This window comes from Nicotiana sylvestris, chromosome 8 (genome assembly GCF_000393655.2).
Source record: "Nicotiana sylvestris chromosome 8, ASM39365v2, whole genome shotgun sequence".
NCBI lineage: Eukaryota > Viridiplantae > Streptophyta > Magnoliopsida > Solanales > Solanaceae > Nicotiana > Nicotiana sylvestris.
The window spans coordinates 67,182,538-67,193,706 of record NC_091064.1 but is presented as its reverse complement, the minus strand read 5'-3'; the positions used below and the strand labels follow the sequence as shown (position 1 = coordinate 67,193,706).

Sequence of the window (11,169 nt, the reverse complement as noted above, 5' to 3'; positions counted from 1 at the left end):
TAAACAGCGGAATAAATTAAATAATCGAAAATGCGGAAGTCGAAACTTAATAATTCAACCAAACACTGATACATAATCTGAAGTACAATACTACCCAGAATTTTGTGTCACAAGTCACGGACTATCTAAAAATGCTACAAATAAGGTATGAATGGAAATATATAAATCTGCCTCTGAATAAGTAAAAACAGAAAGAGAAATGATAGGAGGAGACGCCAAGGCCCGTGGACGTCTGCAGGACTACCTCGGGTCGCCTGAATGGACTGAAGTCAACACCCTTACTGCGGTCAAAACACTCCGGTATCAGTATCTGCACACAGTGCAGAGTGTAGTATCAGCACAATCGACCATATATGCTGGTAAGTGCCTAGCCTAACCTCGACGAAGTAGTGACGAGGCTAGGACCAGACTACCAAATAAACCTGTGCAGTTAAATCATATACAGCGGAAATAAAAGCAGATAATTGCAACTAAAGTTGGGCGGGGGAAACATGCTACGGGGAGTAATAGGTAACAACAGAATAACAATAGAAAAATGTAAAGAACGCCATAAATCAAATACCGGCAAAAGATAAGGAAATAAGAAACAAGTACACATGTAATACCGTTGCAGGCGTACAATCCGCTCCCATTTCATATAGTACCGTCGCAGGCGTGCAACCCGCTCCCATTTCATATAGTACCATTGGAGGCGTGCAGCCCGCTCCCATTTCATATAGTACCGTTGCAGACGTGTAACCCGCTCCCATTTCATATAGTACCGTTGCAGGCGTGCAATCCGCTCTCTTTTCATTTATCAACACCAATCATAAAAGAATGCCGGCAAGGGAACAATAATATAACAACATCCCGGAAGGGAACAATAATATGACAACAACATCCCGGCAAGGGAAAAATAATATGACAACAATATCCCGATAAGGGAACAATAATGGTAATCCTCATATGAAGCACAAATAAACCATAACGGAGTTACAACAATTACAATACAAGACTCACGGGCATGCTTGACACCGACGTATAGATACTCGTCACCATTTCTATACGTCGTACTCCACAATTAACACATAGCAAATAAGATACAACTCCTAATCTCTCAAGTTAAGGTTAGACCAAACACTTACCTCAAACTTCCACGGCCAACTCAAGCCTTGAACACTGCTTTTCCTTTAGAATTCGCCTCTAATACATTCGAATCTAACCATAATTAACTTAAAATCATTAATTAATGCTAAAAGAACTATATTTACTGAAAATTATAATTTTTCCTAAATTTTCGCAAAAATAGTTAAAACCCGACCCCGGGCCTGCTTGGTCCAAACTCAGGATTCAGACCAAATTATGTTTACCCATTTACCCATGAGCCCAAATATGCAATTTGTTTCGAAATTCTACCCCAAAACGAGGTCTAAATTCCAATTATTCAAAAAGCCCTAACTCTACCCAAATTCCTAATTTTTACCATGAAAACCCTTGATATTTGATTTAAAAGTGTTGAAAAATATTGGGTAATTGAAAGAGCAAAGTTTATAATTGATTACCAACACTTTGGGATGAACTTTGGTGGAGAAAATTGTCCTAAGGGTTGTGGTCTTCGAAAAATGGTGAAAGAAATGGTCTTGTCCATGTTTTAAAATGTTGGAATATAACTGGGCAGACCTTCTATGCTTTCGCATGGGTCTATCCACGTTCGCATAGGGTCAGGCCTAATCGGCTTTCGCGATCGCGTAGAGGGGGATGCATTCGCATAGGGTATTTGGGCTCCCCTCCCTGAGGCCCAGTTTAACCTAGTGCATTCGCGAGGGAATCTATGTGTTCGCATAGAACAACTGGTGACCCCAGAACTTTACACTATGCGATTGTGAAAGGTGCTATGCGATCGCATAGCACTAATCCTAGGCACACCAGCAGCAGCAAAAACAGCAGAGAATTTCAAGTGTAAACATCCCGTGGCCTATCCGAAACTCACCCGAGCTCTCGGGGCTCTAAACCAAACGTGCATGCAAGTCTAAAAATATCATACGGACTTGCTCGTGCGATCAAATCGCCAAATTAATATCTTAAACAACGAATTTAGCATTAAAATCAAAGAAAAATTCCAAAACTTCCAAAGTATCAAATTTCACAACTACGGGTCTGTATCACGTCAAACGACTTTCGTTTTTTACCAAATTTTACAGACATATCATAATTATCATATTGAACATGTACCGGGCTCCGGAACCAAAATACGGGCCCGATACCAATGATTTCAAACATTATTTCTTTTCTTTAATTTATAAATATTTCAGCAAAACAATTTCTTTCAAAAATTGATTTCTAAGGCTTGGGACCTCGGAATTCATTTCCGGGCATATGCCCGAGTCCCATATTTTACTGTGGACCTCCAGGGATCGTCGGAACACAGATCTGAGTCCGTTTACCCAAAATGTTGACCAAAGTCAACTTAAATTGAATTTTAAAGGCCAAATTAACATTTTCACATAAAAGCGTTCCGGATATACGCCCGAACCGTGCAAACAAATTGAAGTGAGGAAAAAGGAGGCTTCTAAGGCCTTGGAACACCGAATTTACTCATAAATCAAGTGATGACCCAAAAGGTCATCACATCCTCCACATCTAAAACAACCGTTCGTCCTCGAACGAACATAAGAAGGAAGTACCTGAGTCAGGAAAAAGATGGGGATAACGGCTCCGCATATCGGACTAGGACTTCCATGTCGATGCCTCAGCAGGCTGACCTCTCAATTGAACACGAACAGAAGGGAAACTCTTCGATCTCAACTGACGAACCTGGCAGTCTAGAATAGCTACCGACTCCTCCTCATATGACAAGTCCTTGTCCAATTGGACAATGCTGAAATCTAACATGTGGGATGGATCGCCGTGATACTTCTGAAGCATGAACACATGAAACACTAGGTGCACGGCTGATAAACTCGGCGGCACCGCAAGTCTGTAAGCCACCTCTCCCACTCGATCAAGAATCTCAAACGGGCCAATGAACCTAGGGCTAAGCTTGCACTTCTTTCCAAATCTCATCACGCCCTTCATAGGCGACACCCGAAGCAACACTCGTTCACTAACCATGAATGCCACATCACGAACTTTACGGTCGGCGTAACTCTTTTGCTTGGACTGAGCTGTACGAAGCCTATCCTGAATGATCTTGACCTTGTCCAAGGCATCCTGTACTAGATATGTACCCAACAACTGAGCCTCTCCCGGTTCAAATCATCCAACCGGCGACCGGCACCGCCTACCATATAAAGCCTCATAACGAGCCATCTGAATGCTCGACTGATAACTATTGTTGTAGGAAAACTCTGCTAAAGGGAAAAACTGATCCCATGAGCCTCCAAAGTCAATGACACAAGCTCGGAGCATATCCTCCAAAATCTGAATAGTCCGCTCGGACTGCCCGTTCGTCTGAGGATGAAATGTTGTGCCCAACTCAACCCGCGTGCCCAACTCACACTGAATTGCTATCCAGAAATGTGAGGTAAACTACGTAACTCGGTCCGAAATGATAGACACGGGCACACCATGAAGACGAACAATCTCCCGGATATAGATCTCAGCTAACCTCTCAGAAGAATAAGACTGCCATAGGAATGAAATGTGCTGACTTGGTCAGCCTATCAACAATAACTCACACTACATCGAACTTCCTTTGAGTCTGTGGGAGTCCAACAACGAAGTCCATAGTGATACTCTCCCACTTCCACTCAGGAATCTCAATCTTCTGGAACAAACCACCAGGCCTCTGATGCTTGTACTTAACCTGTTGATAATTCAAACACCGGGCCACATATGCAACAATGTCTTTCTTCATTCTCCTCCACCAATAATGCTACCGCAAATCCTGATACATCTTAGCGGCGCCCGGGTGAATAGAGTATCGGGAACTATGGGCCTCCTCTAAAATCAACTTTCGGAGCCCATCCACATGAGGCACACAAACTCAACCCTGTAGCCTCAAAACTCCATCATCTCCTAATATAACCTGCTTGGCACCACCGTGCTGCACCGTGTCCTAAGGACACACAAATGAGGATCATCATACTGTCGATCTCAGACACTCTCCAACAATGAAGAATGAGCGACTGTGCAAGCTAATACACGGCTGGGCTCCGAAACATCCAACCTCACGAACTGATTGGCCAAAGCCTGAACATCCAAAGCAAGCGGTCTCTCACCGACCGGAATATGTGCAAGACTACCCATACTAGCTGACTTCCTACTCAAAGCATCGGCCACCACATTGGCCTTCTGATAACATGATAAATCTAAGCAATTTGGCGATTGTTTATGCCTCCACTTGTTTATATTCCAACATCATAATATGGTTAATTGATGAAAAATAGGCTCTAATTGTGAGTTGTATACATTTCAGGTTGAGGAGCCTAGGTGATGCCTTAAAAGTGTGATTGGAACCATTTTGGAGCAAGAGAGATTCATCGGAGCTGTGTATGCTTGAGGACGAGGAAAAGAAATGACGAAACAAGAAGCTGGACATGCGCGCCCAGATACGCGCCCGCGCTCGTTTTAGCGCGTCCAAGACAGAAACCTCGCTGACTAGAGCGGACACATGCGCACAACCGCGCTAGTCCAAATTTCGGGAAGAATTAATTGGGGGCAAAATTGGAAATCTGGAGGAAAACCCACTTAACCTATATAAAGTCAAGCTCGCCCAAGGAAGAGAGGAGGAGGTTTTTGATAGTCTAGTGCAAGAAATAGAGAGGCAAGAGGCAAGGAGAAGATTTGACCATCAAGTTCTTATTTTCTTCTCTTTGTTTCTGCTATTTGTGATGAAATTGAACCTATTTGTGATGAACACTAGTATGAGTGGCTAAAACCCATTATTCTGGGGTCATGGGTAAAACATGAATGTTGTTGTTTGGAGTTTAATTTGACAAAGTTGGTTTATCATATTGGGTTGTTTATTTAATTCTGCGTTTAATTATTTTACTGAGTAGCTAATAATGAAATACTATCTACGAATCTTTAGTTGAACTCGAAAGTGGGAACTTTAGATTGCATATAGAATTAAATAGAGCAAGTTTTTGAACCCGGGCCTCGGGGAACGGATTAGCAATTGGGATAGACATATACCCAATTGCCTTGTTTGGTTGAAATACAAGAATTGTAAATGCATTCTTGTTAATCTTAATTCCATAGACATATAGGCATTGAGTTAACTTGAATAGGCGAGTAAGAACTCGACAGATTCTTATGAGCAATATCAACCCTATCAATCAATAACCCAGATAAATCGATTAGTCATTTTAAGCCAATAACACAACACGATTGTTAATTAGCCCATGACCCTGGAATATTCCCTCCTACTGTTTGTTACTCAAAACTGCTATTTGTTTGGTTAATTGCTCTAGTTGGATTAGTTCTTGATAGTTTAGGTCGTAAAACAATTACATCTCTATTTTGTGAAAAAACTCTTGGGTAGATAAAGTAATTGGGTTTGAACCGGTCAACAGTTAATCACAAGTCTTCGTGGGAAAGATACTCTACTCACTACTCTATTACTTGACGATTACGTGCACTTGCGTGAGTGTTTTTGGTCGCAACAAGTTTTTGGCGCCGTTGCCAGAGACTTAGAAATTAGCTACTTGACTAAGTTGAGATTTTATTATTTATTTATTCAAGTTTTAATCTTCAGTTCACTTTATTTGTGCCAATACATGTGTCCTTTTCTTGAATGCGAAGAAGTAGAAGCGCAAACAATCTCCTTCCTCTTGATCCCGAAATTGAACGAACACTTCACAGATTGAGGAGAGAGGTGGACGCTAGAACTAGAATTAAAAGAGAGTTGGACATCGTAGTTCAACCACAACCAATTGAGATGGCAGGTAATGAGGAACGCGCGGTGATCGAAGCAGCAAGACCCAGTCTGGCGAATATGACTCAGGCTATAGTGAAGCGTGATATCACTGGGCACTTTGAGCTAAAACAGTACATGGTCCAGCTGATCCAATCCACAGGACAATTTGTGGGTTTACCTCATGAAGACCCGCAAAGGCACAGTCAGAACTTCTTGGAAATCACGGACACTTACAATTATCCGAACGTCTCCAAGGACTATGTCAGGCTAACACTTTTCTCCTTTTCACTGATCGGGGAAGCTAAGGAGTGGGTGAATAAGGAGCCAGCAAATTCAATCCGCACTTGGATGATCTGGCAAGGAAATTCTTAATCAAGTTTTTCCCCACTAAGAAAACAAAGGTATTGAGGAGTCAAATTCTTGGGTTTGAACAACGAGCTGGCGAGACACTTCGTCAAGCATGGGAAAGGTACAAGAAGATGCTCAGAGACTGTCCTCATCATTGCCAGACGGACGAGGTATTGGGTCACACTTTTGTAGATGGGTTAGATGATGCTTCAAAGATGAATCTTGATTCAATTTGTGGGGGTAGTTGCATGGCCAGACCGTATAGTGAGATCCAAATCTTGCTGAATAACTTCACTACTAATGATAATAACTGGCAAGGTGAGGGTGATTCACGAAAGGCAGTTAAGCAAAAATCAGCTGGGTTACTTGAGCTCGACGAAGTGTCAGCCATGAGAGCTGATATTGAAAAGCTGGCTAATCAGATGACTAGGATGACTAGGATGACAATGCAGCAGCCACATACAATGCAACACGTACAACAAATGACTATTTGCTGCGAACTCTGTGGCGACAGTCATATGAGTGATATGTGTCCCACGAATCCAGAGTCCATCTATTATGTGGGGCAACAGAACAGAGGTCCACCGAATCAGCATGCACAATACGGTAATTCTTACAATCCAAATTGGAGGAATCATCCCAACTTCTCATGGGGTGGAAATCAGCAGAGTCAGAATCAGCATAGACCCCAAGGGAATTTCAATCAGCCTCAGAGACCACCTCAACAAATGGAAGAAAGTACCAATGATCTACTAAAGAAGTTGTTGATTGACAATCAACAACTCAGGACTGACTTCAGAAATCTTGAAAGGCAAATGGGGTAGTTAGCAACAAATCAAAACACTAGACCTGCAGGCGCTCTCCCCAGTGATACAGAAAAGAACCCTCAAGTGAATGCACTTACACTTAGAAACGGGAGGGAGTTAGAGGAAGTGCCAAAGAGAAAGAAAGACAAGCCCATACCTGAGGGACAGTTGATCCCTAAAGTGACTCAAGAGCCAAAGAATGCTGATGAAATGTCAGAGCCAGTGGAGGCCCCAAGACCACCACCACCTTTTCCCCAGAGATTGCAGAAAAAGAATGATGATCACATGTTCACAAAATTCCTCTCTATGTTGAGCCAGGTTCAATTGAATATCCCACTTGTTGATGTGCTTCGTGAAATTCCAAAGTATGCTAAATACATAAAAGAAATAGTGGCTCACAAGAGAAGGTTAACTGAATTTTAGACAGTGACACTTATTGAAGAGTGCACTTCAAGGGTCCAAAATAAGCTCCCTCAAAAGCTTAAAGATCCTGGCAGCTTCACGATTCTTGTGCGCATTGGCAATATTGATGTGGGTCATGCGTTTTGCGATTTGGGGGTGAGAATAAATCTAATGCCCCTATCTTTGTTCAAGCAACTGGGCCTGGGATCTCCAAGGCCCACTACTGTGATGTTACAGCTGGCTGACAGATCGATAGCACACCTTGAAGGGGTGATTGAAGATGTGTTGCTGCAGATTGGGAAATTCATCTTCCCTGTTGATTTCATTATCCTCGATTATGAGGCTGATGAGCTGGTTCCAATCATATTAGGGCGACCTCTCTTAGCTACTGGTGATGCATTTATCAAAGTGAGAGAGGGAAAAATGATTTTGAGGGTAGATGACGAGGAAGCAGTTTTTAATGTCTACAGAGCAATCCAACTTCCCCGCCACTATAAAGAGCTCTCAATGATATCTGTTGTTGAGTCCAATGAGCAGATTCATTATCCGAGTGTATATCTAGACGATTCTCTAGAGAAAGCACTTATGTTGCTTGATAGCCTGGGGGCTGTTGAGGAGGTTGAGGAGATGATGCACATTCTTGATACATCTTGTGCGTACCTGCAAGGGATACACCCCTTCGAGCCTTTGAATAGGCCAGAGGGGCCTCCTCCAAAACCGTCAATTGAGGAAGCCCCAAAATTGGAACTTAAACCCCTTCCACCTCACCTGCAATATGCTTATTTGGGTGATTCTGACACTTTACCTGTTATTGTCTCTTCTGACTTGTCTAAATTGCAGGAAGAGAAGCTGTTGAGAGTGCTACGTGAGCACAAGCGAGTACTTGGGTGGACTATGTCTGACATTAAAGGCATTAGTCCAGCCTTCTGCATGCACAAAATCCTCATGGAGGACGGACACAAGCCCAGTGTAGAGCAACAACGCCGACTCAATCCAATCATGAAAAAGGTGGTAAGAAAAGAAGTGATTAAGTGGCTCGATGCAGGTATTGTATTTCCTATCTCAGACAGCAAATGGGTAAGCCCCGTTCAATGTGTACCCAAGAAAGGGGGGATGACGGTAGTAGTTAATGAGAATAATGATTTAATACCTACAAGAACTGTCACCGGGTGGAGAATTTGCATTGACTATAGAAAATTGAACAATGCCACCCGGAAGGACCACTTTCCCCTCCCCTTTATTGACCAAATGCTTGATAGATTAGCTGGCCAGAAGTACTATTGCTTCTTAGATGGTTACTAGGGGTATAACCAGATTGCTATAGCCCTAGAGGACCAAGAGAAGACCACTTTTACATGTCCTTATGGCACGTACGCGTTCAAGCGAATTCCCTTTGGTCTTTGTAATGCACCTGCGACTTTTCAAAGGTGTATGATGGCCATTTTTACTGACATGGTTGAGAGGTTTGTGGAAGTGTTCATGGACGATTTTTCTGTGTTTGGATGTTCTTTTGATAACTGCTTGATGAACCTTGATAAAGTACTTGCTAGGTGTGAAGAAACTAACTTAGTGCTAAACTGGGAAAAGTGCCATTTCATGGTACGTGAAGGTATAGTCTTGGGGCACAAGGTGTCCAAAGATGGTTTGCAGGTGGGCAAGGCGAAGGTGGAAGCGATTGAAAAACTGCCTCCACCAATATCTGTCAAAGGTATTCGCAGTTTCTTGGGCCATGCAGGTTTTTATCATCATTTCATTAAAGATTTCTCGAAAATTTCCTCTCCCTTGTTCAGGTTGCTTGAGAAAGATGTCGCCTTCAAATTTGATGATGCCTGTTTGAAGGCATTCGAGGAGCTAAAAGGAAGGTTGGTGACTGCACCAATCATAATTGCTCCGGATTGGGAGCAGCCATTTGAGTTGATGTGCGATGCGAGCGACTTGACTGTTGGTGCTGTCTTGGGTCAAAGGAGAAATAAGATCTTCCACCCCATCTACTATGCGAGCAAAACTCTGAATCCAGCTCAGATGAACTACACCGTCACTGAAAAAGAGTTGCTTGCAGTGGTGTGGGCGTTTGACAAGTTCATATCATATCTTGTGGGGACCAAAGTCATCGTTTACACAGATCATTCAGCTATCAGATACCTCTTTGAGAAGAAGGATGCCAAGCCGAGACTGATTCGGTAGGTCCTACTCTTGCAGGAGTTTGATTTAGAGATCCGAGATCGCAAAGGAACAGAGAACCAAGTAGCTGATCACTTATCCAGGTTAGAAAATCGGAACCATGTGGCTGAAGGGGTGCAATCAAAGAAACATTCCCTGATGAGCAGTTATTGGCAATCACCTCAAGCACAGCCCCGTGGTATGCAGATTATGTAAACTTTATTGCAAGTGGGGTGACACCACAAGAATTGACACCAGACAATAGACGAAGGTTCTTGCATGATGTGAGGCTCTACATGTGGGATGCACCATTCTTATACAGGCTATGTGAAGATCAGTTGCTGAGGAGATGTGTGCCTGAGGAGGAGATGAGTGCCATACTTCATAGTTGTCACGCCTCGTCATACGGAGGTCATCACGGTGGAGACAGGACCTCCCAAAAAGTGTTACAATCAGGTTTCTATTGGCCAAAATTGTTTAGGGATGCACACGCCTTTGTTAAAATGTGTGACAGGTGCCAAAGAACTAGAACGATCACGAAGAAGCACGAGATGCCACTGCAAAACATTCTGGTAGTGGAGCTTTTTGATGTTTGGGGTATTGACTTCATGGGACCGTTTCCATACTCTAACGGTCATAGGTACATTTTGGTGGCAGTCGACCATGTGTCTAAGTGGGTGGAGGCCATTGCTCTCTCCTCTAATGATGCAAAGGTAGTGGTAAGCTTTGTTAAGAAGTACATCTTCACACGCTTTGGAACTCCCAGAGTATTGATCAGTGATAGAGGAACGCATTTCTGCAATAAACTGTTGAACAATGTTCTTGCAAAGTACGGAGTCAAGCACAAGGTTTCCACTGCCTATCACCCCCAGACGAGTGGTCAAGTGGAAGTTTCAAACAGAGAGGTAAAGTAGATTCTTGAGAAAACAGTAAGTGCAAATAGAAAAGATTGGGCCGGGAAGTTAGACGACGCATTGTGGGCATATCAAACTGCATACAAGACTCCCATAGGTGCTTCTCCGTATATATTAGTGTATGGGAAGGCATGTCACTTGCCCGTCGAGCTTGAACACAAGGCCTATTGGGCAATAAAAAAGCTGAATATGGATGGGGACTTAGCGGGAGAGAAGAGGTTGCTGCAACTCAACGAGCTTGATGAGTTTCGACTGCACGCATATGAGAATGCCAAATTGTATAAAGAGAAGACTAAGAGGTGGCATGACAAGCACATTCAACATCGAGAGTTCGAGCTAGGGCAAAAACTTCTTTTGTTCAATTCGAGGTTGAAGCTTTTTCCCGGAAAGCTTAAATCTCGGTGGTTAGGCCCTTTTGTTGTGGTAAGTGTGAATCCTCATGGAGCTGTGGAATTGCGGGATATGAGTTCTACTGGTACTTTCTTGGTGAATGGTCAAAGGATAAAACACTACTGGGGCGGTGACTTTGCACGTCACAAGACCTCGGTGGATTTGACGGATGCGTGAGAACGTGTTGAGTCGTGTTGCGATGTTAAATCAGGCGCTGGATGGGAGGCAACCCATTGAATTGTTGTAACCGTTATGCCGCAACGTTAAATCAGGTGCTGGTTGGGAGGCAACCCAACGATAGTAGTAGTGT

General features: G+C 43.2%; 1 pseudogene; it reads left to right on the top strand.

The window, feature by feature from the left end:
- Positions 1-5,917: 5,917 nt before the first annotated feature.
- LOC104238179 (uncharacterized) lies at positions 5,918-10,469 on the top strand (annotated as a pseudogene).
- Positions 10,470-11,169: the final 700 nt, after the last annotated feature.